Source organism: Poecilia reticulata, linkage group LG16 (genome assembly GCF_000633615.1).
Source record: "Poecilia reticulata strain Guanapo linkage group LG16, Guppy_female_1.0+MT, whole genome shotgun sequence".
Taxonomy (NCBI): Eukaryota; Metazoa; Chordata; class Actinopteri; order Cyprinodontiformes; family Poeciliidae; genus Poecilia; species Poecilia reticulata.
In genome coordinates, this window is record NC_024346.1 from 2,857,609 (window position 1) to 2,864,973 (window position 7,365).

Here is a 7,365-nt window from a genome sequence, read left to right on the forward strand (position 1 = left end):
TCTTCCAGTGCAGGAATCACAGGCCACATCTTCAGGTCCAGCATAGTGGAGGTCAGCAGGAGCAGCTTGGAGTCCAGTCTTCTTCAGCTGCTCCATTTCTCCTTTCAGTCACACCGATTGTTAGTTTTGCTTCCTGAGAACATAAACATGTTGTTTCTGATCCACCAATTATATATGAGGGCACACAGTCTGCAGCCAATCAGCTTTTACCTTCAGCAGGTGTTTTTTCCACCCAGCTTCAGGTGTGTCTAGTTATCAGGAAGAGGATGGCTCTGAAAGTAAAGTTTCAAGTGTAATTGTTTTTGTAACAGTTTTCTCCTCAAAACAACTGACTGTGTCACCAAAACTTAGATTTATAACATGTAATCTTTCCACATTATCTGTAAAAGTAATGAAAAAAAAAACTTTCGAAATGCGTCTGTAATCAATTTGTTTCATTGAAGAAAAAGTGACAGAACAGTAGACATGTTTTTTCTGAACTAAATCTGAAGTATTGAGATGAAAACAGCATCATTTCTGAGTTGATGTTAGTTTCACTTTGAAGCCAACATCAAATGCACTGAAAGGAACATTTCAGTTCAGTTCCATTCAAACTGATTTAAAAAACAGCATAAACATCCAAACACATTAATACTAAAACTAAAACCAAAATGTTAGAACACAGAACTTTAAATTTTTATGTGGAGAAATATATTTGTATTACGTGAGACTGAAATACAGAAATAAAATACAGAAAGTTTGGGAACGAGTTTCAATTGTTGTGCTTAATGAACAGGCAATATAAGCTGATAAAGTATTGAGTTCAATATCATAGCAGCATGTTCACTAATAAATGTTTTTGGACGTACAAAAACTTCACAAAGTGCAGATGAACATAATATCCCTGCAACAATCAGTGCATTTTACACACAATGCCACCATGTTGACACTGACATATTCAGCTTCCAAGATTTTTTTTGTTCCCTGACTTTGGACACCCTTGTCTTTAGAATATAATCGATGTGGGTCATTTTAAGAATATGTGCTCAGAACAGCTAACTGAAAATTTTCCATCCCATACATATCCAATCACATTACATGAGAGGGAATTTTCAACATGGACGTCAGGGGACTTTGCAACTTGACTGTGGACATTTTCCCTCCTTACATGGTTCACCATCAAATTCTCTCCACCACCGATAGATGTGGTGATGCAGTGTCATCTATTTTATTTTATGTGAATCATAGAGAATGAATCCAGCAGAGTTAGTGCTTTGTGAGGGACGGTGGGGGATACCTATCAGTCTCTGCAACAAAAAGCATTACCATCCATCGCAATGACCCTAACTGTGAGGTCGTCCAGTTTATTTTTCAATGAATGTGTAATGGAGAGCAGGATACTGGTCTGTTCTGGATGCTGCTGCATTCCCCTCTGTGTTTCTTTGTTCAGCATATCAGACCAGCTTGGCATCTATTGTCCTTACCAGGTGTGAGGAGTAATTCTCGGTGCCACAAAAGAGCAGGTGTATATGAACTAAAGAGCACAAAAACCTGCTTTTTGAAGCCACTGAGTGTAGAAAATGCTCTCACTTGATTATAACACAAAACTGTCTCCAGCTACAGAAAATATATGTACATAAGAACATTTTGAATAGTAACAGTAACCAAATCTTTTATGCCAAATGTAAACAGAGTGGGAATCACAGACATACAACTAGCTTTATGTTCATGTTTTTCATGCGTATGCCACTGCTCCTTCAGATGAGAATGACTTTAGACAGATTAAAGTTATTAAATCTGCATGTTTGAGCCTTTGGCATTACACCTTGTATCACTTCATAAAAACCTGTGATTATCTTCTAATTGCAGTGGGGGTTAGGAAGCTAAACCGTATAAGTATCTGCTGCCTTCAGATAGCTGAGACCCAGTCTAAAAATGTTTTCAACTACCTATTTTAAAAGTTCATGCACCAGATCCACCTTAATGGTTTTGGATTTGGGGTGTCCTCAGTGTGGTTGAAGCTTTCTTCCAGGTTTCCACCAGAGGGCGCCAAGGGACCCACAGGTGTGCTTCCACACACCTGTGGGTCATTAGTGATCATTAGCAGCACACCAGAAGCTGGATGTTACCTCCTGCAGTCTCACTGATCTTATTGACGTTTGTGAATCTTACTGACTCTGTTTTCTCTTTAGAAACGTCTCTTGGTGGTTTCATCCATATGTGGAAACCTTTCCTGAGTGAATCTCTTAAAACCTCCACCAGTGAAACCATTAGCCTCTGGTTAACCTTTTCCATAGCTGGAATAACAGTAGCGGATAAACATTAGCGTCTTCCAGACACACTCCCCTAAGATTTCATCCAGATCTCTTTTCTGGCTCTCATCATCTTCAACCCAAGTAAGAACCTCAATCTTCTCAGTAATTTCCCCAGTTCAACCCTCTGCTCACTTCTCTCTCTCTGCAGAGAGCACCAGTTCTTTTCCAGACCGTCTCATTATTCACTGTTTCTGCAATGAACCTTTTAAAATTTTATTTGCCAAGCTTTTCAGCTTTCCAAGCTGCATTTTCTTTCAAATATTAGATATGATTCATGTAGAAATCTGCAAATAGGTTAATTTTTGTGACTATTTTGGAGTCGCCACAGAAAAGTTTGTGACTTGTTGAATCCACAAATTCATTGGCTCACTGCACTTTGATTTAGGCTGAACTAATGTTACTCTTTGATTTATAAGTTGTTTTTGTCACGTTTAGTAGGTGTTCAGACTTTCAGTTTGTTTCTGATTTGAATTATTTCTTGTTTTGGTTCTAGTTTATCCCCTGGATTCAGTTAAGTGTTGTGTTGTGTATTTACTTATATTTTTGTGTAGTTTGTTTTATTTCCTTATTAGCCAGCCACTTAAATGTTCCTGTTTTTTTAGATTCCCTTTTCTGCTCGTTTTCTCTTTCTCACTTTCTGCTCATGTTTTCCTCAAACTGTCTTTCTATCCAGTTTTTCTTTTCCCTCTACTTGCTCTTTCCCAGCTGCTCTGATTTGTCCCTCTGGCTCCTGAACCTGACCAAACCCGAAAATGTACTCAAATATAAGCTAAGCATAGAATGAAACGAATAAAAGCAAAATGGTCAAATGAAACAAAAACCTATTTTACACATCTATACCAGGGAGGCTAATGAATGTGAAGGGCCCTATGGTGTCCTTCAGTCAGTGACTGTTCAGTTTTCTCTTTGCATTAAACATAAAATGAGCATTACGTTCAATAAACAAACTACAGTCGATATTCTCATCTGGGTTTTGCTTCTCTGATGAGACGGGGTCAGTTTGAAGTGAAACCCTTCTGATAATCTAATCAGCCAACAGAACCGTCTCATCATTGAGATGGAGACTTAAGGGTTCCTGAAGCTGAAAGCAGATGAGACGTTTTAATTGGGTCAGTTCAGAGTTTTCTTTGGTGTCTATTGCAAATTAAAGATATGAGTGGATAAGAGGGCTTTTATGTCTGAAGGAGGCACATTAATCCTCAGTACAATTCTTTGGTTTTAATCTATTTTTTTATTTCAAAATGTGCATCTGTTATGTTGCTCTTGTGTTTGCTTAATTCCAGGTTTTATTTTTCTAAGTCATCATTTTTTAGTTTCTAATATTTTCATAAAGTAAAACTCATTATGTAGATTCATCAGAGGGAAATATTTTAAAGCTTTGTCATTTTGATAAATATTACATACAGGTCATGAAAACTCAAAATTGAATTTCTAAGAAAATATTATTGTGAAAAGGGTAAGTACTGTTTTCATAGAAAGTTGAGTGGAAGAAGGAAATGTGGTAGGAAAATATGAACCAGCAGCCTTGAGAGGACTGCTAACCAAAATCCATTCAGGAATTTGGGGGATTTTCAAAAAGAGTGAACAAATCCTACAGATGTGCTCTAAGCTTCACATTCCTCGTGCCAAGTTACTATTGAACCAGAGAGAATGTCAGTCTAAGGAAAAACAGAACTGGACTGTTGCTCGGTGGTGCACCGTCTCGTCTTCAAATGAAAGTAAAGTTTGAAATCAAGGCCCCAGATACATATGCTGATCATCTCTATGCCACTTAGATCTGATGCAGTTCATGCAAAAATTGCCCCAACAAATACTGAACACTTGAAACGAACAGCCTTTTCAAAACTCTGACTACTCATTTGAAATATCCTTTTTTTATTGATCTTATGTTATATTCAAATTTTATGAGGCAAGATCAAAATTGCAAGATACAAATGCCTGAAATATTTTGCCTCATGTGTATTAAATTTACAAATGAATTTCTGTTTCTGAAATTCTGAAATTAAACCTACCTCTTTGTTTTTAAACGCATCTCTTGTCATTGAATTTTAACCCAGCATGAGAGCCGTCATGCCATCTTTTGTGTGATAAATGTGGAAACATTAAAATAAATATTATACTTAATTTAAGTGATAAAATTTACATGTTTTAATGTGGCCGATGTAATAAACATATTACAAATAATGTTTTTCTACACCAGTATTTGTGTTTGAGGGGCTGTAACTGCTTTACAATGCAGTCAGTCATACAGTTGCCTAAAAACAAGCAATAAATACTTTTTATTGTCACTTTTATACCACCACAAAATATTGTGATAAAACTTTAAGTCCATATTGATCACCCCTCATCAAGTTTAATGAATCCCAACATTATGTCGCTTACGGTCGCTTATGGTAGAAGGCGGTACAATAAAATACCCTTTCCAAAATAAAGATGGATATATTTTGATTTTTCATGACTTATTTTGAACTATTCTCCATTTTAAGGTTGCCAGTGTTCATGTAGCAGTTCTGCTCCTCACCTGCAGTTCCATGAGTCACAGTTATTACAAATGTATGACCCGAACAGTCGGAGGTACAATCTTAGTGAGCTTTTGCAGGCATCCAATCCATATTTCCAGTGTATGGCTCAACAACAAAAAAGCAGGAAGCTGTTACGTCTTATCTGAGAACTCTTCAGCTCTGTTGTTCTTGGTCTTATTCTGCTTCGTCATAATTAGGACTCCAACTATGGATTCTCAATATACTGACCAGGGACTGGAGTATATGTGAGGTTTGTGGCTCCATTAATAAGAGGTAGTTTCTGTAATTCACCCTGGAATTACAAAAATGGAAAAAACAACTTGAGTGATGGTGTTTGTAATTGCTGGAGGAATACACAACTTTATTTATTTAGTTTGTGTGCTAGTCTCATCCACGCTCCACAAGTCATTAGGACCAAATCTGTGTTTCAGAGTGACTTTCTCCAGTGTGTTGGAGAACATGCCAACATGTCCGCCTGCAGCTGCTTGCGGCCAGTGTTGATTGAATAGAGAGAGAAGGATGGTGTTGGAGGGAGCTGCTGAATCAGTCTCACTCCAGGGATGGTAATCGTGTCTCTCTGTGCCGCTGTAAAGTGGCAGGCTTGTGGACATATGAATGCAAAGCCTAAAGAATTCAGCTTTCCAGATGTTTGTCTTGATTATAAGTTTTTAAGTGGCCCAAATGGAGGAGGGCTTTCAGTTTCAATGCCAATAGTGGAGATTTTTGGCAATAACGAATCAGTTTTGTTGAAAATCCAAATAAATTTAATTTGCTGATTATGCTGTTTATCACCACCTGTCTGTCAGCCACTTCCACTCTTTAATGAGACTAATGGCTCTTTGGTTGTTACATTTTTCTAAAAATAACCATTTTGTCCCTTGTGTAGCTTTATATTAATTGTTTTTGTGGTTAAAATTCGCAAAAAAGTTAACATCTATATTAAAACAAAAAATGCAATATTCTTGCAAAAAATACGTTATTTAAATTAACATCTCTGAATTAACAACTGTTCAAATGTTTGTTGTTATGGGTGTGACTCAGTTTAAAATTGCTAATTTGTGCCACAATTAACCAGTTCTTCTAATTTTCTGTTAATTGTCATCAGTATTTGTTCCTATGTGTGATTTTTTTTTTTTTTTTTTAAATGTTATTTTGTATCAACCTTCCAAGGGACTAAGGATTAAAATTAGCCTTGCGGATAAATTTTCTGTATTTACATGGTTGCTATAATTTACTTGTAATTGGTGTAAACTGCCCTTTATGAAATAAATTGAAAAATTTGTATCTATTTTTCTTAAAATATAAAAACTCAGATTAACATGTTTTTGTTTTTACAAGTGTTGTGTGGATTTGTAACATTTTAGAGCCATTTGTAATTTGAAAAAAAAGGAAAATTGAAAATATTGACTTCATTTGACAGAAACAAAAATCCTCCTCAGCATCCTTAAATGTAACAATTAAGGCAATAATCCAACTAACATCAACTTCAAACATAAAGGAGCAAGAAACAACCATACAGACTGCAATAAGTTTGTTTCAAAAACTTTACATTGTTTTATATCTTGCAAAATATGGATGGGGAAAGTTTCTTGGTAAACAAAAAAAAAAAAAGAAACTGAGCATTTCGACATGACTTTGGAGTACTTATGTGTGGGTGTATGTTTGTGCTCTCCACATGCCCAGAAGCAAAGCTAATCAGTACAGCAGGGAGCTCTGCTGAGCAGCTTTTGAATAGCTTGAGTTGATATGGATTTAGTTGTGGTTTGAAAGCGGTACACACACACGCCTCTCCGCTCATTCATAGCTAACAGCCGGAGCAACATTAAAACTGCTTCGACCGGCCTCTAACACAGCAGAGTTCAGCAAATGGCTTTCCCTTTTTGCCTTTGGGATATAAAGTCGTCGTCTTTCATTTTGGAGATTGCACAAGCAGTCCAGTTTCTTAAGTCAGTCATGATTAAAATGTAATACGGACCGACTTCTGGAGGTATTTTCTCCAAATCTCTGTGAACTGTTCACAAAAAAAAATATTGTAGTTTGACAACATTAATGCGATATTCTATTAATTTAGCATTAATAGAAATGAATTAATGCAATTAATGCTTTAATTAACTCTTGGATATGTCATAAGTCATATCTAAGTTGTTGTGGATGGTGATGTGGCGGGCAGGAGGAACCCCTCGTAGCAGTCGGTCTTGCTACAAATCTGTAGAAACCTCTGACTGAGACACTGTGACTGTATAACTCTCATTCAGGACTGTGATGATAGCAGAGACGATATCCATACGAACATGTCCTGGATGGCGCCAAGCTCCGCTAATCCACCTTATTTCTTCTCTAAATCTCTGTCTGGTGGAATTACATTAATCTTCCCCATTATGTCACATGTGGGGTACCCCAAGGTTCAATCCTAGGACCCCTTCTTTTCAATATTTATATGCTCCCACTGGCAAAGATTATAACAGGACATAGGATTAGCTACCACAATTATGCGGATGATACACAGCTCTACATCACGATGTCACCAGGTGACTCTGAACCCATCCAAT